Here is a 24416-nt window from a genome sequence, read left to right on the forward strand (position 1 = left end):
CAGTCCGTGCCCAGCTGGTTCTGGGGATGTCAAGACACGAAAGCAGGCCCGCCGGCCTCTAGAAGCTCGCTATCCAAAGGAGCCCCTGGAGTGGCCTTGCCCCAACCCTGCACATAACTGCTTGTCGCACCGCTGTTGGAGAAGACCTCCCAGCAGAACGCAGCTCCTGCTGGCTCGAACACTAGGGATTCTAGCAAAGCTCCATAGGGGGAGCTCCCCACTGCTCCCCAAACGGCAGGAGAGTTCCGCAGCCCCACGCCTCTGCTGGAGGGTCCACCTCTCTCCTACTGAAAATTACTTAGTGTTACAAATACAGCTCCCCTGTCCCACTGAAGCCCCTTCTCACCTTCCACGGTGAAAGTTATCACTCCTTTCTTGAGCCCTTTAGTGCTTTGGATATTTAATTCATTCGTTCACTCACTCATTCATTCATTCGTTCACTCACTCATTTAGTACTCAGCTGAAGGCACTCTGCCTCGCACTGGGAAATACATGTAAGGAGAGACTGGATTCTGGCCCCATGAGTTCCTCCATTCCTCAGGGCTTACCCCTAGACAGCTTTTCTGCCTGGGCTCGTCTGGAAATGAGGACAAGAGGAGCGCCACCAGCCGGGCCGTGTGGTGCCACGACGTCCCTTCCTGGGTACGCTTGGAGCTCTGTTGTGTGCCGGGCCGGGTCCTTCCCAGTGACCTCAGAGACCCCGCAGCTCCCCCACACCCCGCTGCCACTTAGAAAGTCCCCTCACTGACTTAATGCTCTGATGTCACCATCTTGAAATTCACAATGTTGTTTTTTTTTTAATTTTTTATTACGTTTCTTTATTTTTGAGAGGCAGAGAGAGACAGAGCATGAGTGGGGGGAGGGGCAGAGAGAGAGGGAGACACAGAATCCGAAGCGGGCTCCAGGCTCTGAGCCGTCAACCCAGAGCCCGACGCGGGGCTTGAACCCACGAACTGTGAGATCATGACCTGAGCCGAAGTTGGACACTCAACCGACTGAACCACCCAGGCGCCCCACAATGTTTTTTTTTTAATGTGGGGCCCTGCCTTCTCATTTTGTATAATTACACAACAGTCCTGATCTTTTCTTTCAAGGGTTTGCAAGGTGCAGGGAAGAAGACGTACAAGTAAACAAATAAATTAATGAGAAATTGGGGGGGGAGGCGGTCATAGCCATGAGGCAGGGAGTCGGAGGGGGGCCACTTGAGACAGGGAAGTCAAGGAAAGCTGGAGGGAGGACACTGTCCATGGACAGTGGCAGGGCCTCACCACAGGGAGGAGGCACACCAGCTGCCCTCACTGCTTAAATAAGTTGATTCGTCTTCTGTTAGGGTCAGGATGTGTGGGATGGTGGAGACTTTGCCCCTCTCGACACTACGGGGAAATCAGGAGGTCAGGATGGGGGCTCCCGTCACCTCCTTCCCTGGCGTCAGCACCGCTGGGGCCAGCAAGGAGCACCCCCCGCAGGACCGCCTCACCTCACCTTCCTCCGCCTCCCCCCTGCAGCCTCTGGAATCAGGCCCCTGGGTCTTCTTTCCCGGTCACCTAAGTCTTGCACTATTGGCCCTCGGAAGGCTCCATGGGAAATTCAAGGAGTGCCACGGAGAACTTCCTAGACTGGCCACCGTGAGGTGTCCTCACGCCTAGGGACATCCTTGGGGCTTTTGGATACAGCTGATATGGTGTCGTGGGGCTGATGTTCGGGGGAGAGGCCAAACCAGCCCCTTGAATTCCCTCCTCTTAATACTTAAGGCACCAGCCCCACTTCCTACTGGCTCCCAAAGTGCTCCGATGGACTTGTCGGTGTTTTCACAGTGGCCTCGGAGACCCCAAAACTTAAGTGTGAGTTCTTCTACCCTAGACTGCCTTCCCCTCTAGATCCCTGGAGAGGAGTGGGGCCTGGTGCCCTCGGGTTAGAGACCTGCTGCCCTGTCCACAGAAGCCCCCCTCCTACCATCCAGGACTCGGCATGGCCTTGAAATAGGGAAGACAGAGAGAGTAACACCCCGACGGGGTACACATACACAGCGTCATATTCCTCATCCGTAGCCATGGTCCCGTCTACAAGTCGACCCTCTGCCACAGCAGACACTGATTCTCTGTTGCAACACGCAACAGAGAAACGAAATTCACACGCAACCGAACGAAATTCAACAACCGTGACCTTCGTGCCAGAAGGAAAGCTTCCTGAGGACAGCACCTGAGCACCTGCCATGGTTCCCAGGGCCCCGCCTGGGCAACAACCACCCGCCTGCCGGGACCCGATATCCAGCAGGTGTGAGGATAGAGCCAAAGGGTTGGGTGGTGGGGACCGGGAAGGACGCAGGTCCAGGGCAACAAGAATCGAGGCTGTGTACAAGGGAGCAGGAAACTTGTCAACACAACAAGGAATGACACAGAGAGCGCTGTGCAGTTGAAAGCAAATTTCAGCCACAATGTAATTATCCACCCAGGAAAAGAGGGGTCCCCTCTCCTGGGACAGCCATCCATGTGAGGAGCAGGAAAATAAACTCGTTCTAGGTCAATTTAAAGGTTAAACGGAGGTCAGCGGGGGGGTGGGGGAAGGAGACGGTCCCCGACTATGGGAACAGTCTCCTGGTCACTCGCTCAGGACTTTCACCTTTGGCCCTCACATTCATCTGGGAAAAAAAAAATCGTGAAGCAGATAATTGGATATTAGCAGACATAACCATTTCGGTAATCTCAGAAAATAAAAACAAGACTGATTACCAACCCGGTGGCAGTTACTTTAGAAAGATAGTAACGTGTAGTTCCCAGTTTCTCAGACTGTAACTTTTGCACTTACCACTAATTTCTCCACTGCTCCAAATGCAGTGTATACATTTAGCTCAGAATTTATCATCGCCGTTTGTGTATATTACGCCAGCGGCATAATCCGTCCTCATGAAGCTAATGCTCGGCATTAGGAAAATGGACTCCGTATGGGTCCTGCCAGCCTCTGGCCTCAGACACACCCGAGCAGACACGGCGGGTTGGTGCCCCCCACGCCCCCCCACCCCCAGAGTGCGCGTGGCTCCACGCTCTGTGCAGTGTCTCCAAATGGCACGGTCTGATTTCTGCAAGTTGCTGGTGTCCATTGTCTGTGGATGTAAAAATCAATGACCTACATAAGATTTTGATTTTGCACTGGGAATTGAGACAGAGAGAGAGAGAGAGAGAGAGGGAGACTGAGATGCAGAGAGAAAACAATAAAGCGGTGATGTTAAAAATATTAGTATGTTGGGCTAAAAAATATATTTTCAAGAAGATACCTATTTTTTTCCCCTTTGAACAGGAACACGTTTAATTTCGTAGCCATTTGATTAAAACAGTTAATTGTATTAATGTGTTATGGAGCCGAGGGTGCTGGTCATTCCAAGGTGGACAGTCGCTCGGGAGCAGAGAACAAAACCCCATAATTCCAAGGCTGCTTGGGAGCCTGCAGAACTGGGACCTGCTATTGAAACCTCTCAGTGTATATTCAATCCTTGTTTTTATTTTCTTAAAAGAGAGGGGGGAAAAAAGGCTCAAAGTGCTGATTTCTGCAGAAAAATCTGCAAATGAACTGTTCTATTAGCACAAACATACCAAAGTCTTTAGAACCCCTCTCTTCAAAAGCATAATTAGGTATTTATTTCAGACATACTAACATCTTTGCAGTAGCTAATAAGATGCAGCCCATTTGAATATTAATATAATAAATGATTAAATTAAACAGCAAGATTCAGACTCAGAAATAGCCTTTATAGGTCCCAGGGGGTCACTAAAACTGTTTCCATTTCTTCCTACAGTTAACATAGTGCAAGGGACACGAATGCATAGAGCAATATTTGTCTTATGAAACGCAGAGTTTTATATGGTGCTATTCAGTTTTATTACTCCACAGTTTGAATCTGGGGCCCAGAGTGAAGTCACCATGCTGAGGCCTGACAGCCCCTCTTCCTGTCGCACTGCTTGCTGCCATTCCGGAGACGTTCCGCTTTTTGGCAACGGGTTCGCTCCGATTGTCCCCATACCCATGCAGGCGAGCACAAGGTAAACTCACAGTGCAATTCAAAGCAAAACGAAACAAAACAAACTGGTTCCGCCTAGCAAACCGTCCGGGGTTCGTTCTGTGTGTCTGCAGGGGCGTATGTGTGCATGTGCGTGTGCGTGTGTGTGTGTGTGTGTGTGTGTACGCGTATGTGTGGCTGCAAGACCACGCCCAAAGCTTGGGTGCAGGCTCCAGCCAGCTGCACCAGGATGGGCCCGGCACTTCCCTTCTCAACTGTGAGAGACCACCTCCCCCAGCTCCCGGCACAGAAAAGAATAGACAAAGTCGGCAATTATAACTGGCCATTATTCCAATAAAGGTGTTTCCCTTTTTAAATTAGCCCCTGAAAACTGCACACTCTCCAAATCCCATGAACCTGAGAAGTGTTAATAAACATCTGGCCGTGGTTTTTGCTTAATTAGCATTCCTTAGTTTGGACGGAAGTCTGTTTATGTAAAACAAAACACACACACACACACACACACACACACACACACACACACAGATTCTGTTTTATAGGCCACAACCCCTCAGAAACCCAAAAGCAGCCTCCCCTAATGGTTGGTGAGAGGTTTGGGTCTTTCCAGCACCCCTGCTTGTCAAACTGAGCAGCGGAAGAAAAAAGATGCTTTGATCTGCATGCTTAATTGTATTAGGTAACAATCAGACCCAATACCTAATAACCTGATACACACATGCTGTTGGAACATATTCACATTTCTGAAATAGAAAAGACATTGAAGCTTGGAGGTCGGCTTGAATAAAATAGAAAACAACACAACCCAACCTCAAGCATGTCCACAGGCCACATTATTATTATCCTCAGCCAAAAATCTCCCAGCCCTATCTCTCTGAGGAGCAGCCTTGGCGGGGAGGTAATGGATAAACCGTAACCCGGCTTGCGAGACTCTACTGTCTAAATTAGATAAAAGAAAAGTAGGAAGAAAACTCAAAGATAAGTGGTACAAAGTAAATCAAAACAAATCATCTTACCAAACTTTATTCACATCTGATACCATTTTTAGAAATTAAGGTCAGTTTTGTGGAACTAATAGGGAGTTATACCTATATATCTTGGACACCATGACAAAGCTGGAGTGGAAGATTTATACTCCATGGTTGCAGATGCAGAAGAAAGATATGAAAGATCAAATGGAATTGCATGATAACAAATGAAAAATGGTCCCCACAGCCCATAAATTAATTGAGAAAAGAAGGTTGTCATTATTTGAACATGCTTTAAAATAAGGTATGGGGTCCAGATGGCTGAGGATAGATAGGCCCACAAAGTTTGAGTAATTGATGACTTAAAAATAAAACAAGATCTTAAAGGAATGAATCACAATGGGCAAGTTGGAGGAGGAATATTATAAGAGAAAGGAACAGATTAAAAAAAAGCACACAAAGCAAAAGATAACCCCCAAATCCCCGGGACCATTAAAGCCAAAGGAAAGCATAAAGCAAAAAGTGCATTAGTGGGGATTCAAACATGGGGGAGAGTTGGACACAGGGTCCTAATAAAGCTACATTTCAGATCTTATTTCATTAATCTACCCGGCTTTGAGGGGGGGGGGGTCCGCTGCAAACATACTCTTTTTTTCCCCCTCTCTTTCTTTTCTTTTCTTCTTCTTTTTTTAATGGTCTCAAAATAGGGCTGTGCTGAGGTGGGCCACCAACCTTGCGAATAATAGTTTTCTGCTGCTGCCTCTTGAGCTAATCCTCCACTGGAAAATCCAAAAACAATCTGCCTTTGGGGAACGTGTGAGGGGCGGTTGGCAGCTTGGGAATTTTCTTTGTGGGGGAAGGTTGCCAAAGGAGCAAACCTAATTGATTTCTCACAGTCATGGAAGACCAGACCTTTCTCTAAGGAGGTGATGTCACTGCCCAGATAAGCCATTCCTCCCCTTCCTGCTGCCAACAGGGAGGTGGGGTTCGTCCATTGGTCCTTCTCCTGGAAACAATATTTCTGGGGCAAATGGGTGCTAAATGAGTTCTAAACCCACATCAAGACCTCTCCTTCCTTCCTTCCTCCTTCTTTCGTCCCTTCCTTCTTCCCTCCCTCTCTTCCCTCCCTTCCTTCCTTCTTCCTTCTTCCTTCCTCCCTTCCTCCCTTCCTTCCTTCTTCCTTCCTTCCTTCTTCCTTCCTCCCTCCCTCCCTCTCCTTCTCTTCCTTCCTTCCTCCCTTCTCCCTTCCTCCCTTCTTCCTTCCTTCCTTCCTTCCTTCCTCCCCTTCCACTCCCTCTTCTATCTCTTCTCCTACCTGTCCTTCCTTCCTTCTTCCTCTACCTCTCCTCCTTCCTTCCTCCTTCCTGCGCACTTCTCCTTCCTCCTTCCTTCTTCCTTCCTTCCTTCCTGTCCCCCTTCCTCCTTCCTCCCTTCCTGCCTCCTCCCTTCCTCTCCCTTCCTCCCTTCCTCCTCCTTCCTCCTTCCTCCCTTCCTCCCTTCCTCCTTCCTCCTTCCTCCCTTCCTCCCTCCTCCCTTCCTCCTCCCTTCCTCCCTTCCTCCTTCTCCCTCCCTTCCTTCCTTCCTTCCTTCCTCCCTCCTTCCCCTCCCTTTCTCCCTCCCTCCCTCTCTCCTCCCTTTTTCAATCTTTGTTCTTTCCATCCTTCTTCTGTTTCTTTTTTGCCTTTTTTTTTTTAACCAGAAGTCCTTTCTTCCTTCCTTCTTGCATTTCTTTCTCCCTTTTTTTAATCACTACTTGTACTACCATCTGTAATTTCACCCATATCCTTGAAATACAGGAAATGGAAGCAGTGGTGCAGTGTATTCCATATTTATGACTTCTCAGTACATTAGAGCATTTACTGACTTTGGAGAGCGCCCATCTGAGCACAGCTCGGGGAAAGCTCTAGCAGGAGCCTAAGGAGGACGCTGGGGCAGAGGGGAGCCTCTGAGGTATGCTAAGCATGCTTCAGGAGGCTCCCTGTTAGGGCTGTACTGGCTCCTTGCTTTTCAGATTTTTCCTGTCTACTTCTCTTCCTCACACACACACACACACACACACACACACACACACATTTTTGCCCTCAGAGCCACACATTTGCTGCTCTCTCTAGGAGAGTATTATGAATATTCTGAATGGAAATAGAATGCAAGGCACAAAGGCCGGTGTCAGTGAGACTCCTCCCAAGCCCCCCAGAGGAGCGCTCTGCCCATCTCCCCCAGCTTTCTCCTCCATGCACCCCCAGCCCCTCACTTTAAACTCCTTGGCGGCTAATTACCAATGACAAAAAATACAGGAAACAGTGGAATCCCACTGCTGTTGAAAGCACATGACCGCGGACTACCTTTCCATCCAGAAACCGACTGCCATACTAAACGGTGACCAAGTGTGAGCACGTGGGCGTGCGCACGCGCGTGGGTGAGGGGGTTGCCGCAAAAATGTGCTACTGTGGCAAAATCATGGCGAAGTTAAGCGGTCTTTCCTAAATTCTCGCTCCCGGTATTAAAGGTGCATTAATCTCCAAAGAGAGACACACATGGGATATACCAAAATACGGCCCTAAGTGCTGAAGGCAAGCCAAAGGACTCGAAAATAATCTGAAGACAGAAATATATAGGCAGCAAACATTTCAAGAAAAGGAGACTTGCCAGCACGATTGATTTGAATACTCTGCCTGGAGATTTATTTTGCCTTATCGTCATAAAAGGCAAATGCCCCCCTCCTGCAGACGGTGGAGGAGAGGGGATAAGAACCTTTTTGCCCGCGTGGCAATGGCTACGTCTTAGTAGAGGCTAAAAATGGATGAGAAGTATCGGAGAAATGAACTTCTGCGGTTTTAAAAAAAAAAAAAAAAAAAAAAAACGGTTCGGAATAGATGAGCCAACTCCTTTCCATGTTCAAAAGAAAGAGGGAACAATCTTGTGAAATGCTAAGGCAGTGCAAAGTGAATGTTAAATAGTTTTTATCCACCAAAAAAAAAAATAGACTTATTCAAATGCATGTCTTGCTTGTCTTTAACTAAAGTGAAATTTCTTAAATCCAGCTGTAGTCTTATGGGCGGTGGGGGGTGCGGGGGCGGAGGGGGGGGGGACAGCGGAAGCACAGAGCGTCTTCCCTGAACCGAGCATCATGTCATTTTAAAAGCAGAGGCACACGCTATTGATTTTTTTTTTAAATACAAATTTGGCAGATTTCACATGATCCATTACATTTCTCAGGACGGTTAAGATGCAGCTTGCATGATTTATTCGGAATAAGGTCCATTTTTAGCGATATTTAAGTCTCCTATTTGTTATTTAACATGTGTTTAATGTTTTCTGTCCCTGCTGTGCACAGCTGCAAGCTGCTATTTTTTGGCAATTTTTGTGACTGGGAAGTGATTTGTGTCTTTGCATCTCACCTTTCTATTCTATGGCCTGCTGTTTTGATTTTTTTTCCCCAAACTTGGAGAAAAAGTTACTCCGTGTCGTGACCTCTGCTTCACTTTGCTGGGCAAACACAAAGGCTCAGAGGACACAAACAACCATGACGAACCTCTGATCGGTTCTTAGAAAGACGTTGCTGGGAGCTGGGGAGCAGTGACATTTCGGGAAGTTTACATTGAAAAAGCAAAGTTCTTCCCTCCCAGCCCCTCCTCAGAACGGACTGAAGCCGGCGACTTGGAAATATGTCTGTTTCCCAGCAAGAATGTCTGTTGTGGTTTGTTGACAGGATCCGCAAGGACTTAGCCAGGTGGGGAGCAGGGACGCCTCTGTCACCTAGAGAGGGGAGAAGAGAGCCCGGCGCCCTCCCCACTCAGCTGTTCCAGCAAACACACTCCCGAGTTCTGGAGGCACCGGCCCCGGCACCAGGCTCACCAGAACCGCCTTTCTGGAAGACTGTTCCCTTCAGAAGGAAGGCACGTGTCACAGTGATGACTTCTCCCGGCACCAAGTCAAAAAATGCCACCGCGGCCACGGCGGCTTGCCTGGCCCTACGCACCTGCCCAGACTCACACTGAAGTCAGCAATCATCACTGTATCACATATAAGTAAAAAGTCTGTAAGTGTTTATCTGATTCGGGCGAACACGGTGATGGCATCGAGTGACTCGGTGATTTATTCTCCCAGAGCCTAAAGGATCTTCCTTAATATTGCTTGATATATGCTAACCTTTCCTTTATAGGGTCTGCAATCGAAAGCCATGTTGCCGTGGTGTAATCCCGGCCTCCCACTTATCTAAAACACACTCTCCGACTGTGCTGTGAAAATTGAATCTTTTCCTCACAATCTTACTGACATGAAAAATATATAATACAGTAAATGATTAATGCAGTTATAAACTATACCTGAGATAAGATTTAAGTATTCATATTTCTATCATGTTAATACAACACGATAAACCCATGAAGCCAACTTGACCGGGGCATTTGTTATTCTGTCCAGCGTTCAATTATTCTTTGTCCAAATACAATTTAGGGGCTTTGCTGTAATGCAGTCACTTGGTACAACACATTATGTGCTTCTGGGAGATAATAAGCCGCCTCGATGGTCAGCCTCGGAGACCCCGCTCCATAAAAGGCCCTTACGGAACCCGGGGAAATGTGCAGACAGCACGGGCCGTGGGCCGAGGACAGTCCTCCTGAAAAGATCATTTGCACCAGAATGCCAGGCTTATTGTATTCACCCTTTCTCCTTTCTAGAAGACAGTCTCCCATTAAAGGAAAACTTATTTGCCATAATCAAAAAGGAAGCTGGACAATAAGTGTAACTGCTTAAAAGCTGCCTTCGCCTAACACTGGAGATCGTTTTTTATCTGTGACTACAGAGAAGCCATTTCTTTGTTGGCTCTAAATGGCCCCCGTTCCTCCGTCGTGCAAATTGCTCACACACGCCAATGTGCTGTATACAGCCCACCTCATTATTTTTATACTTCGATGATGTCGATTTTGATTTTCAAATGCCAGCTCATTTATAGCTCATTCTAAAACACACACACACACACACAATTAAGTGATTCGAGATCTCTGCCATCAGCCGGGCTTCGGGCTTCGGGGGGCCTCGCGTGAAGTGGCAGAAAGGCAGGATGGTGCGCTGGTCACACACCTGGGTTTGGCCTCCCAGATCCGTCCCTGATTAGCCATGGGTCCTCGAACAAGTGACTTTACCTCTATGAGTCTCGGTTCCCTGCCAGAGGTAGAATAAGGCTTTTTACCCCATGGGGTTGAGATGCAGCCACTAATGGAACACGGCATACACGAAGTTCTCACCAAGGTTCACGACTGTTGAGTCGCCATTATTTCCTGACTTCCCGGGACGGTGAATGAGTTGACCCTGGGCAGCAGGCTCACTGCCCACACCTCCCAGCTCAAAGCTGGATGGCAGTACTCAGCTCTACGCCTCGCTCAGGGGCTCCAGCAGCCGCGGCTGCTTTCAGAGGTGCTACCCCTTGGCGTCCTGGGAAGAGATGGCCTCTAAAGTCTCGGAAGGCAGGCAGAGGCAGGCAGTTGGGTAGAGGCCCACTCAGCACCTGGCGTTAGGTGGGGCTCAGTGTGGACTTGAGGTCAAAAGGTGGGGTGTTGGGAATGCAGACGGGTACGATGCAGTGTGTACACAGAGCTCACCTGAGTGGCGGTCAGCGTTCCCCAAGAAGGCAGACTCAATGCCACGAGGGTGGAGAGACTGGGATTTCCTGAGTCTCTGCCCAAAGCCCAGCCCTCTGGGGTGTGAGGTGGGGAATCCAAACCTCAGATGGGCCACACGGTGGGCAAGTGGGAACAAGGAGGGGTGCTTTGGGGGGCCCAGGTGAGGTGGGTCATTGCTGGCTCCTGGTGGCCAGAGGAAAGCAAGATGGCTACCAGGGTCCCCTGGTCCCAGGGCAAGATGAGACCCGAGGAAGGAAGTCAGGAAGGCTATTGGCCAAAGTCAGCCAGTTTCTTGAGGCTAGACTGTGATCACTTCATGGTGGGGGATCTGAGGGACCCTCATCCTTACTCTATGAAAATTGACATATGAATACTTACCTTGTCCAGCTTACTGAAATCGGGTATTTCCATGACCGTCTTTCCGAAACACAACAGCTTTATGCACAGTGCCCGGATCACGATGGATGCTCAGTAAGGAGTAGCTCCCATCAGAATAAAATGGCTTTCCCGCAATCTTAGGATGGGAAATTTGTACTTTGGAGATGACGTTCTCGGCATGATCTGTGACTGCACAGTGTTAAGGAGGGCAGAGGGCTGAGAAACCTCAGGAGTTGGGGCCCAGCCCTTAACTAGCTGCCCACTACTCCCTGAGGCTGGCCACCCGGGCACCTGTCCTCACCCGGAGCCCCCCCTCTTTGCTCAGACCCAGGAAGGAGCAGGTCTGTGTTTGCCTTACGTGAGGCTGTGTGGCTGTTCTCACAGCAGGCTGGCTTTAGTGTGATGCCAGCTTGGACAGGAGGGTCCTGTGTCTCCCCAGATTTGCCCTACCCACAGCCTGACTTGGAAGCCCCCTTTAACAGGGAGAGGTATGTTTTAAGGCGAGCTATTGAAAAATGATACTAAGGGGGGCATCCGGGTGGCTCCGTCAGTTAAGTGTCCGACTTCGGCTCAGGTCGTGATCTCGTGGCTCGTGAGTTCGAGCCCCGCGTCGGGCTGTGTGCTGACAGCTCAGAGCCTGGAGCCTGCTTCGGATTCTGCGTCTCCCTCTCTCCCTCTGCCCCTCCCCCACTCACACTCTCAAAAATAAATAAATATTTTTAAAAATGATATTAAGTTTCAAAAAGGTTTACCGGTGAAAACAGAGGTTAGATTTTCTTTTTCCTAAGAATGTTTTTAGCCAGGCAGAGAGGAAAGCTGTAAATTCCACGAGGCTGCCTTGTGCCGAGGACCAGTAAATATTTGCCTAATGAATGAATACATGAAGACAGCGCGAGGGTCTGGGTGTCTGGCAAGGGGTGGGGACGCCACAGGTCCTGATAAGTACCACGCCTCAGAGACGCTTACCCTCTTCTCGACCTCCAGCAACTGGCACAGCGCTAGGCACGGAGGAGACGCAGAGGAAACGTCTGCCGAGTTGAACTGCTGAAGAGAAGTCCAGCATGGATAAGCCCACTGCACTGACTTCAAGAATTGACACGGGTCTTGACGTCAGCGCAAACATGCCCCTTTATGTCCTTGGCCACGTTGGCCGTGGTTTCGTGAAGCTGCCATGGTGTTCCTTCCCCATTCTGGTTCTGACTGTTTTGACACCTCATGTCTCGGTGTTGAGGCCTTCCTTGTATTGCATTTATTTACTGGTCTCTGTGACTCATCGAGTCCCCTCTTCAGGACTCCTGACATCCATAGTCCCCATGGCAATCCCCTGGACATGGCCGGGGCCACTCTCCAAAGGCCAACCAGATAGACTCCCTCCTCTTCCTCATTTTTATAGCCAACCGTTAGCCCAACGTTAAGGAGGCCACAACCATCGGAACGTTTTAGCAAATGCGACAGATGCAAAAAAGTCTTGTGACCCAACCCTCCTGGCTTGCCCAGGACTGCCTTAGGTTGGCAGTAGGAGCCCCATTTCGAGAAAACTCCTCAGTCCTACTTAAACCAAGGTGGATGGTCATGCGACCCATCGATACCACTTCTAACAGTAAATGTGTGTTAAGATTTAGCTACCAAGATTTTGCCAGAGCATTAGTTATAATGCTGAAAGGTTGCAAATGAGCTAAGCACCCAACAATAAGGAGGCGGCTAAGAATTGTCATCTCTTTGCACCCGGTAGGCTGCACCGCAGCCCGGACGGAGGATGTGCTATAGGAACCTGTAGAGACACGGGGGAGACAGAAGAGGATGTGTCATGCATAAGCGCATAGGGCGCAGGTTTATGTAAATGCACACATTCTACGTAAGTAAAGTATGCATAGTACTTAGGGTCTGGAACCAAACCACCCAGTTAAACCCTGGCTTCACTACTTACTAGCTAAGGAATATGGACTAAATTACTTCACTCTGCCATGCCTCAGTTTCTTCATCTGTCACATGGATAAGAACAGTACCTACCTGGCAGACGGGAGTGAGGAATTCGTAAGTTAATACAGGTAAAACACTTGGGGGTGCATGGGTGGCTCAGTCTGTTAAGCGTCTGACCCTTGGTTTTGGCTCAGGTGACGATCTCTCAGTTGGTGGGTTCGAGCCCTGCATCAGGCTCTGTGCTGACAGTGCAGAGCCTGCTGGGATTCTCTCTCTCTCCCTCACTGCCCCTCCCCTGTTTCCCAAAAAAAAAAAAAAAAAAAAAAAAAAAAAAAAATATATATATATATATATATATATATATATATATATATATACAGGTAAACCACTTGAAAAAAAGCCCGGCACAGGGTAGGCGCAGGGTAGGGTAAGGAAGAAGTGCTCAGTGAACCTGAATTATATGCCAGCGATAAGCCATTTTGTCCATTTCCATCCTCACAGAGTCTCCATAAACTGATGTAGAGAGTTGTCGAAGGTCTCGGGTTGGCAAGCGGTGAGCCAGGATTCAAATATGGGCCCTCCGACGCATGCGGTATTTCTGAAGAGCAACTAGCTGGCCCTTGGTGAGTACTTTGGGGCACTGTTGTCCTTATCTATGCGTAGGCAAACTTAGCTCCAGATGGAAGTGTACCCGTTTGTCTGAACTTCGCCTCTGCCGAGAGTCATTAGCGTTGAAAAGAGAACGCTAACTTAAATTTGGCCTCCTGGTTGCCAATCGAAACATCTTTAGAAAGACGGTGCCATGAGTAAGGATAAAACCAGTATGTTAACGTGGACAAAGACTGACTGTCACACACCTGACAATGCAATTAACAGCAGTGGAAACCAGCAGGTTCCCAGAAACAGGCAAAGGCATTTCACATTTGGGAGAAGTCCCGTTGTCTAACTCATGAAGGACTTTCTCAGCACCGAACTTGTATCTGCCTAAAGCTTCCAACTGACTTTCAAGAGAAGACCCTTGCCTTCAAAAGAATGCATGTCTCAATCACGGGGGGCGGGGGGGGAAGTTTATTTAAAAGTCTAATCAAAGAGGATATGCAGACCAAATCCTAATTACCTTTCATGTGCTTCAAAGACAGGCTGTCAATCATAAAAGTGTGAGACGATATCAAAATCAAGATCGCCAACGTGGCTTTTGAAAAAGTATCGTTCCCGTGAAGCTGGGCATTACCACTTGTGGCCAAGAAAAATTGAACACGAAGAAAGCATAGATTCAAATTTTGATAACTTTAATTGCGATTTAGAAGAATACACCAGAATGAAATTGAATGGATAAATAAACATTTTATTGCTGAGTAAGAAACATTTTTCTGCTCATTGAATATATCGCCACCCCCTCTCTAAACAAAGAAACTACGGTATTTCTTGTGAGGCTGTCACTGAATTTAGGAGAGAAGGTGTGTGTGTGTGTGTGTGTGTGTGCGTGCACGTGAGCATGTGTGTTTATATAACACCTTATACTATATTATTTTATACACTTGCTAATTCCACATATATTATATTATCTCCTACCTTCTATATATCTCAAAGGTTTTACAACAAGAAATAATTATATTTGGTGAGGGGGTTATAGATGTTCGCAGATTTTTTCTTGTCTCTTTCATCTGAGTTTTCTACATTCTCTGCAATGACAATGCCCTATTTTAAAGTAAGGAGAAAACTCACACAGAGCAATGTGAAAATATCTGGAGCCAAACCTATACGGTCCAAAGCTGTCTGCTTTCTGGTTTTTATGCTCAGCCCAACTTGCACGTTCACAAAACACTGTTCCTGTTACATGCGTGCAGTCATGTTTCATCAGAATTGCGTCTGGAGTCACATCCCTGGCCACTGGGCTGTCAGAGATTAAGATGGGTGCTTCTAAATTCCGGGGGACGGGCTACCTATTGAGCCGTAGGTAGTGCCTGCATTTTGTTACCCATGGTGACAGCTGCCAATGTGTGAGTGAATGTGAAATGTCAAGTTCTCTGGCACCCTTCCTGGAAGAATCTGTAATTTACTGGCTCCGTCATGTCACTCTCTGAAGTATTGCCTGGGAGACAGGCTATGACCCACCCGGGATCTTGGTGGAGTTCCCTTTGGAGTCCTCCGAAGGCCACTTCCCCAACAGGGTACTTTGGTGGGGACCTTCTCATCCGTTTATTTCCTCTTCCTTCAGATCTCTCCCGGGTAAGGGAAAGGGGTCTCTGGCACCTTCCTTCTTTTTCATGCCTGTGTTTCTGGGTGAAATCCGATGAAGGCGCAAAGTGTGGAGAGGGCATGCTGCTCACCCCGTCCTATTTTAAACCATGGTAGGGTGGCAGGAGCCTTCAACGATCAGGACGAAAGAGACACCTGGGGAATGGCGGGAGTAAGCAGAGCGGACTCCGAAAAGGCTTTGGTATTCGCTGGAAGACTCACGAAGACGGTGCCTGCCAGTTCCTTTTTATTTTTTTATTTTTTAATACCAAGTCAGTCAACTGAACTAACCTAAGGCATTGTGTGGGCTCCTTATTTATTTATTTATTTTTTTTTGTTAATTGTTGCGAATGAAATGCATCACTGAATGTCATCAATTAAAAACTGGCACTGGATGATCTCGTGCTTCTGATCAAACAAAACAATTCACCCCAAAACAAGGGGAAGGCAAGAGATCCTTTCACAGAGGAGTATCACAGACCTCTTGCTGAGGACAGGCGCTCAGACGCAGTGTCTGAGAGGACGCCTGCAAAACCCTGGAGCTGGGAACAGGCCTTGGTCCCCACACACCTGTGAGTTCTGGGGTCTGAGGACTGCAGGTGCGAACCCCGCAGGCGACAAACAACCTCCTCCCACCCAGGGTCACCCCGGGGCAGCCGTGAACGACTGGTCAACTTGGTCAGACGACTGAGGTGGAGATGCGTTGAGCTGTGAACTTAGAGCCCGACCGCCAGTCTGTACCGGGGTGCTCAGGATGAATTAGTGTAGTTCCATTCTGAATGACGGACTCGACCACTATTTAGTAGAATCTGAAGCATCGTCAGCCCTCTCTCTGAAATACCAAACTCAAACTTCTATGAGATGTGTCTCCTGGGTTTTCCATCAATACTTTCGTCAACATGGTCACGACCAAACTCACTGACGTCCACCTGGTTGACAGGAGGAAGGACCTAGAGCATCCCCCCTGTGTCCTCCCTTTCACTACCCACCCCAACACTAGGAAACTTCGAGCCCACCGAGCAGCCCCACCTCTGATGTATCCCCTCTCCAACCTGCCCTCCATGCCGTAGGCAGAGACATCTCTAAACATGGGATGGGGACGTCTCTAAACATATATACACATATATATATGTACCACGTGCTTCCTCAGAAAGGCTCCCTAACTCTCCATTGGCTGTAGTATAAATCCCAAACGTTTTATTATTTTTTAAATTCTTTTTAATGTTTATTTATTTTTGAGAGACAGAGAGAGACGGCATGAGCAGGGAAGGGGCAGAGAGAGAGAGAGAGAGAGAGAGAGACATAGAACCTGAAGCAGGTTCCAGGCTCCGAGCTGTCAGCACAGAGCCCAACATAGGGCTCGAACTCACGAGCTGTGAGATCATGACCTGAGCCAAAGTCGGACGCTTAACCGACTGAGCCATCCAGGTGCCCATGTTTTAGTATTTTTTTTTTAAGTTTACTTATTTATTCTGAGAGAGACAGAGACAGCCCGCATGGGGAAGGGGCACAGAAAGAGGGAGAGAGGGAGAATCCCAAGCAAGCTCTGTGCTGCCAGTGCAGAGCCCGATGCAGGGCTTGAACCCACGAAACCGCGAGATCATGACCCGAGCTGAAACCCAGAGCTGGATGCTTACCCGACTGAGCCACCCAGGCGCCAAGCCAAATTCCAAACATCTTGACGTGCCTTCCAGGACTCCCCTGATGCTCTAACCTGGGCATGTTCAAGCCCTGACGTTATGGCATTCCTCTGCAGATCTGACGCTCCCGCCATGAGAGAGCACTCACCTTGTGAGGGGCTGTGCTAGTTGAACTTGAGAAGCCCATCCAAGCAAAGGCATAAGTGAGGGTGAGGTGCCATTCCCTGCCCTTGTGTCCTCATGATGTGATTCTTTCAAGCCCCAGCTTTCGTTAGCAGCCCGCATCCATGCTGTCTCAGCCCAGCGATCCCTGCCCTGCAGGGGGACCCTCCTCTGTGGCTGCGGCTCTCTTGTTTAGTTACTTGGCCAGACTGAGCTCCTTGAGGGTAGGGACCATTTCAGCCTACTTTGCATCCTGTGGTCATCCAGCATGCAAATCCTGGAGACTCAAAAAATGTTCCTTGAATTCACAAAACCCTGAAGCAATTACTTGGGCAACGCAGACGGGAGAAAGTTACAATCCCCAAGACCTTTGCCAGGTAATCCGGCTGTCTTCCGAAATGAAAGCCAAGGGCCTATTCTCTTTCCTGCTCTCCCTTGCTCACCTGGGCCCAGACAGCCTGCTGTAAACCCTAAGTCTTGGGAAAAGCTTCAAGCTGCCAGTCTGTGGCTCTGTCAATCACATGCCTTTCGCAAAGGCTCAAATTCATGACGAGGCTAAAGAAGCCTTTAAGAAAATGTTGCCGGAAAGAATCAATCCATCGAAACACCGCAAAGTCCGTCTTCAAGGCGAGGTTTTAATAATGCAAGGGGTCCCCTCCTGGTCTGTACCGCCAGCCCTGGAGCACGGACGAGGCTGTGCTGCTGAGGCCTGGCGGCTCCCAGGGAGGAGTAGGGGGGGAGGAAGCCTGTGGCACAGGAGCCCGGACGGGGGCGGTGCTGAGGCTACATGAGCATGACCTGGGTCCTGTTGAGTGTCTCACATCCGGGTGGAGAGATGCCCTGGGCCCAGACTCTTGATCAGTCATTCAAGAGGCCGGACAATTGTCACTCGGGCTTGTTTCCTGGCTGTCGTTGGAGTTTCCACTATTAACCCTTCTTTAAAAGAAGGCGGGAAGGGAGAGAGGAGTGAAGGTTGGGAAGAAGAAAGGAAGAAGGAAAACAGTCACCTTCTTCACTTGCGTTTTGGTGGTATTTGGGGCCTTTCCAGCCCACCTTTTCCAGTGGAGGGCCACTCCAGGCCATTTACTATTATCTGCGTTTTTGCTGTTCAGAGATGTTCGATAACCTGATGAAGGACACACAGCCAGGGGAAAGGCAGCCCTGGAAGCCATTCTGGTATCCCGTTTTTCAAAAAGGCCAAAAGGAAGGGATAAAGACAATTAAATATGAGTAAAAGCACTTTCTTTAGCTTAGGTGGAACAGGACAGAACTGAACAGCTTCGAAGGCAAGTTTGCAGTGGGAGGCAAGGAGGCTCTGGGGACAAGGTTTCCCCCGGGAGAGGCTGGATGGGTGGACGGGCGCTGGTGGCCTGTGGATTCAGCCAACACTCTTTGAGCCTGGGGAGTCTCTAGAATGGCTCCTCTTGGGTGAAAGCTAGTTACTGAATCCAAGACCAAATTATAGGTTGAGTTCAAGGACAATTTCTTAAAACTTCAGAGTAAAACACAGCCAGTGGAGTGAAAAGCAGTAAGTGGTTTCTTCTCGCACCTCTGGGAAGCTCAAATCTTTATGTCATGGGGCAACCCATGGAGCCCCATGGGGCAAACTAGCAAACCAGGCAGATGCCTCTATGGGGAAATTTCATTTAGAACGTACCCTGTTCTGTTTCTCTCACAGTGGATTCCCTTATACACCACCCCCTCCAGCCAGAAGTTCGACCACTGGAATTGATTTTGGCCTAGGATTTTACTTCTGTTCACGGGCAAACACCCGCAGCAACAAATAAACCGCCAGCGTCACTGAGTGGCTCAAGGTAGAGGGGTCGTCTTGTGTGAAGGAGTGTTCAACATCACACAGAAGGGAAGGAAGGCACAAGGACATCAAAGCGCTCAAAGAATGGGACTTGGGAGAGCCACAAACTGACCAGACATCCTCCTCTCTTTTATTTTTTAATTTTTAAAAAATCAAATTACTTTCCTAGTAGCTTGTCAGAAGATATTCCAATATGGCTTCCAGGCCAGTCGCTTTCAGGGACTCACATGCAGGGAAACGTGCACAGAGCAGCAGGGAAGGCCTGGACGTGTCCCCTGGTCCCATCATGTTGCCACCTCCAGGATGGTGCCCCTCCTGCTGCCACTGCTGCGGTGTCCAAGGGGTCCCAAGCCTTTGTAATTGTGAGAGCGCCTCTTTTGATCTCACGAGGATACGGTACAACATCTGTTTGTTTGGGGAACTGAGCAGGTGTATTAGCAGAGACAGTCGACTGTCTCCGATATTTACATGTAAAGCTCAAGTGAAGTAAAATTATTGTAATCATTCGTTTGTTCACTCATGGTTGTTAATTGTCATAGTAGCTAAAGATCCCATCGCTTGTCTTCTGTGTTAGTGCACATGCAGACACACACACACGTTATATTTGTATGGTACCTGATTCTTTCCTAAGCATCCTGCAGGCTCAAAATTAGAAAGGAACTTGAAGTTATATAATAACATTCTTCAAGCCATATGTAGAGAAAAAGGTTCCTTCCGCCTAGTGTCTACTTGATCACTTGTAATAATGGAGAACTCACTCCTTCAGAAGCAGCCTGTTTCCTATGTAGGCAGTTGACTTTTGTGTTGTGTTGTGTTGTGTTGTGTTTGTTGACTTCGTATAAAGTGTACTTTCTTTTTGTCCACAAAAACATTTACTGAACTCCTGTGACATTCCAGGAACTGGGCTAAATCCTCTACCCATATTATCTCTTTCAATTATGGCAACCGTGCTGTGGGGGGTGCCTGGCTGTCTCAGTCGGCAGAGCATCCGACTCTTGATCTCAAGGTTGTGAGTTCAAGCTCCACGCCGGGCATGGAGGCTGCTGAAAAAACAAAACAAAACAAAACAAAACAACACATGGCTGTGAGAAGGGATTATTTTACAAAGGAAGAAACTGAGACTCAGACCATTTGCTGAAGATCCCACTGTTAGTAACACATATATACATATAGTAACATATATACATATATATGTGTGTATATATATACATATATACGTATATATACATATATATGTACATATATATGCATATATATGTACATATATATACACGCACACACATATATTGAGATATATATACATATACATACGCATATATATTGAGATATATATATTATATATATAATATTCTATATATATCTATATATCTATATCTATATAATATATTGAGAGAGAGAGAGAGAGAAAGAGAGGGATTATGGGAATTGTCTCACATGGTTATGGAGGCTGGGAAGTCCCACAGTGTTGTCTGTAAGCTGGAGACCTAGGAAAGCGTGTACTATGATTCAGTTTGAGTCTGAAGGTCTGAGAATCAGAGAACCAATGACATAAGTCTGGTCCAAGCCGGAAAGCCTGAGAGAAGAGCGTCATTGTCCAAAGGCAGAAGAAGATGGTTGTCCCAGCCCATAGAGCAAACTTACCCTCCCTCTGCTTTGTTGTTGTGTTCGGGCTCTCTATGCGTCGGACGATGCCCACCCATGCTGGCGAGGGCAATCTGCTCCACTTGGTACACTGATTCAGTTGGAAGTTTCTCCCAGGGACTCCCGCACAGACGCACTCAGAAATAATGTTCTACCAGCTCTCCGGGCACCCCTTAGCCCAGTCAGGTTGACACTAAAATTAGCTATCACACCCTGGAAGCCCAGTAAGAGGATGTGCCCACCTCTCCCATCCCTGCTCATGACCCATCCACCTCCGGCCTTCCCTAGAGCCTCATCTTTTCCATGCTCTACATTTCATTCTAAAAACCCAGTCGCCTTTTCTTAAATGCACTGTAAGTGACCCGTAGCCCTCTGTGAACATCACTGTTTGAGTAAATAAACACCATTTGTGCATTTTCTGCAGCGGTGACCTCCTGCTTACACTGTCCTCAGAAGCAGCACGGGAATCTTCCCAGGGGCCAGAGGTGCAGGCGTCGGACAACCACGCCCCTTCTTAGAGCCCAGCGGGAGTGACCTCTTCCCACGGGGCCTGGGCATTGTCTTTGGCACATACATTTCATCCAGCAAATGTCCTCCCGTGTCCATTCTCTTTTGCCAGCTGGGCCCTGAGTTCCTTAAGGAAAGCTTCATTCATCTTTGTTCTAGCAACACCTGTTATGGCTCAGGTACACAACTGAAGCTTGACAGCTCTTTGTTGAGTGAAGGAATGAATGAATGAATGAACGAAGCACTCCATTAAGGATAAAAATCATGTAACCTATATGAAAGGAAAGCCATTCGTATAACTAAAGTTACTTCTTTTTAGGGAAAGTTAAAAGGATTTGAGATGTGTTTATTGGTGATTATAGATAACCTAGCCTAATTCTTGGTTTCTAGCATTTAAGAATTACCTTTTAGTTCATATTAAAGAAGTAGTAAATAAAAGATCCAAAGCGCGGTATTTTTAATGTTTATTTATTTTTTAGAGGGAGAGACAGAGCATGAGCAGGGGAGGGGCAGAGAGAGAGGGAGACACAGAATCTGAAGCAGGCTCCAGGCTCCGAGCTGTCTGCCCCGATGCAGGACTCGAACTCATAAACTGTGAGATCATGACGTAATCTGAAGTTGGACGCTCAACATACTGAGCCACCCAGGCGCCCTCAAAGCACAGCATTTTTAAAAATTGTTCTTAAAATCTGAATCCGTTTTCCAGAAATTAAAAACAAACTAAGTAAAAATTTGTATTTCTAACTTCCTTTGAAACACTAGAAGATATCAGGGGCACTGACTGGGTGGCTCAGTCCGTTAAGCATCCAATTTTTTATTTCGGCTCAAGTCATGATCTCACGGTTTGTGAGTTTGAGCCCCACATCGGGCTCTGTGTTGTCAATGCAGAGCTTGCTTGGGATTCACTCTCTCCTTCTCTCTCTCTGGCCCTCCCTCACTTGCTTGCTCTCTCTCTCTCTCAAAATAAATAAATTAATTTTAAAAAAAAGAGAAACATTTGCCACACACGAAAGAAAGAAAGAAAGAAAGAAAGAAAGAAAGAAAGAAAGAAAGAGAAAGAAACACTAGAAGATCTCTGGTCAACCCTTTCTTCCTGGCAAAAGCTAATCGGAACTGAGTAGCACCTGCCACTTGAGAAGCGGTCCCCAACCACGAGTTCGTGGTTGACCCCACCTGCCCCTCACATTGTGTAGATCCTGGCTGTTCCAGGAAGCGTCTCCATGGGTGGTTCCTCTCTGTAGCCAGTGTGTACCTTTAGCGCCGAGCAAGAATGAAACTTCATTCATTCATTCATTTTGTTTGACCCATGGGTCTTTGCAAGAGGGCTCTGGCTCGAAAGCCCCTCAAGTCCACATCTTGTCCTCAGGCTGCCTGGGAGTCACCAGCAAAAGCCAACAACACAGCCATTAGTGGAACCTTGCTAAATCATGGCGCCGTGCCCCTCCGCTTACGGGTTCCATTTTCAAGTGCTTATTTGTCAGGTGGGAGGCGTTAATTTTTAATAATCGCAGCACATCCAATTTAGTTTCGAGAGTTGTTGAGACTTTTTGGCCCCAGCGTGAAGCCACACTACAACAACAGCAAACAACAGTGGGAACAACAGCGGTCCCGGTCCCCTCGAGCTCCTGCCCTTGCCAGCACCCTCCACGTGTGTAGACGAAACTATCCGCAGTTGTCCACACGCGTCCACCTGTCAGGACCCTTGTTAGGAACTGTAAGGGCAAGTCTTTAGACAACCCAGAACAGCATCTAGCTCCAGCAGCAAGGGTGTGACTATACCTCCACGGGGGGGGGGGTCTTACCAGTGCAACCCCCCGGGGTGTGGAGGTGGGAGAACCCACACCAGGGCTGCAGACAGGAATGCCTCCCTGACGCTCGACTCTGGAGAGAGGCAAGTGCTCTCTGGGGCTCTTCCCGTGGCCTGCTGTTGGTGGGCGCCATATAGCTCAGATGGCCAAGTCCATCAGTGTTTCATCTGATGCCGCTGAACTGCTTGTGAGACCATTTCTTTGAGCTTCCTTCTCTCCTCCGTTGAGCAGAGGGGGTAAGTCAGGGAAAGCTTTTCTGTGGTTGCTGCGTTTCCAAATGTTTCTCCATGATTGACAGCTCTGCGTTCAGTTTCCCATTATGGCACCTGCAGATAATGAGATATCTTGAAACCGGAATTTCCAGCGCCTGAGCCTGCCAGGAATATTATCATCAGTGTTCTAGCAAGCCATTCCTGCTGCACACATGACCTCTACAAATTTGAAATGTCAAAACACAGCCAGGAGCTGAAACCAAGGCCACTCCAGTCCGAGTGGCTATTGGCTCTTGAATGTCCAGGAAGGAGTCCTTTATCCCGGGAGAATTATGGATTACCAGAAAATGGTGATCTTTTCATTAACCTATATGTATTTAGAATGTAGATAATGTCTGTCTTTTATCATCCTCATAGCCTGTGTGTGGGGAGACTGGAGGGATGGAGGTCTCGGCATTTCCCCAGTGAGTCTGGGCCTGTTTGGAGACTAAGTCAGGCCATCATATCTCTTTATCGTCAGTGGCAATTTGGGGCCTTAATTCTGTAGCTGTTCTAACCACTTAGATCTTGCTGTGTTATCAGTGAGGCTAAAGGTGAAAAAAACCTGATTCTCAACTTTGAATTTTGATCTTCGATGGGTCCCCTCTCTTCTATTTCTTTTCCACTTGGGCTACGGGCTTCGGGCCCTTAACGCGGGCCGTTGATGAACTCACCTGTCAACTCAGTTGAGCATGGAGTCTGGGCCCTTCACTATGTTGGGTGCCTGATGTACAGGTACATTAGACACTCTAGGAATCTGCAGTGTATGGAGGAATATACTGGGCTAAGAGGCTCATTATCTTCGTGAACATGGGGCAGGATTTACATACAGATGGATTTACATACAGATGGACCTCCATGAGAAAAGACCCTCCTACGAAAGTCTTAGACCACATGCAGCTAAAAGGCTGGGCGTCACCCAAAGCCTGAGGACTGGGACGGCTGGAGTGACAGCTCCTTCTACCTTTGTCCTCTTTCCAGGCTGTTGATGAGTCAGTCCTCCCCACTCTCAATCCACGCTGGGGCTGACCCCACAGCTGGGTTCTAAGGACCGACATGTGAGCCAGTTCTGGCCACTTAATCGTCTTTTTTTTTTCTTTTTTCTTTTTTTCATTGAGATATAACTGCCATAGAACACTATGTTGGTTTCAGGTGTGCAACGTGATGATTCAATATGTGTATCAACTATGAAACGTCCATGACGACATGTCTAGTGAGCATCACAGTGACTGGTTTGGGATGACCTATGACGCAGATTGGGCCAATGAGAATCGGCCCTGTGATTTGAGGGCTGGGCTAGTGCTTTCATAAACAAGGTACACCATTTCCACTGGGATTTCTGAGCGGGCAGTAATATAACCTTAGCACTGCTGGAGGTCATCTCAGCGCTGTGAGGAGATAGCCTGCCTGTGGATGATGTTAACGGAGAGGGACAAAGAGGAGAGGGATGGAGAAAGACA

The sequence above is a fragment of the Lynx canadensis genome, chromosome E2 (genome assembly GCF_007474595.2).
Source record: "Lynx canadensis isolate LIC74 chromosome E2, mLynCan4.pri.v2, whole genome shotgun sequence".
Taxonomy (NCBI): domain Eukaryota; kingdom Metazoa; phylum Chordata; class Mammalia; order Carnivora; family Felidae; genus Lynx; species Lynx canadensis.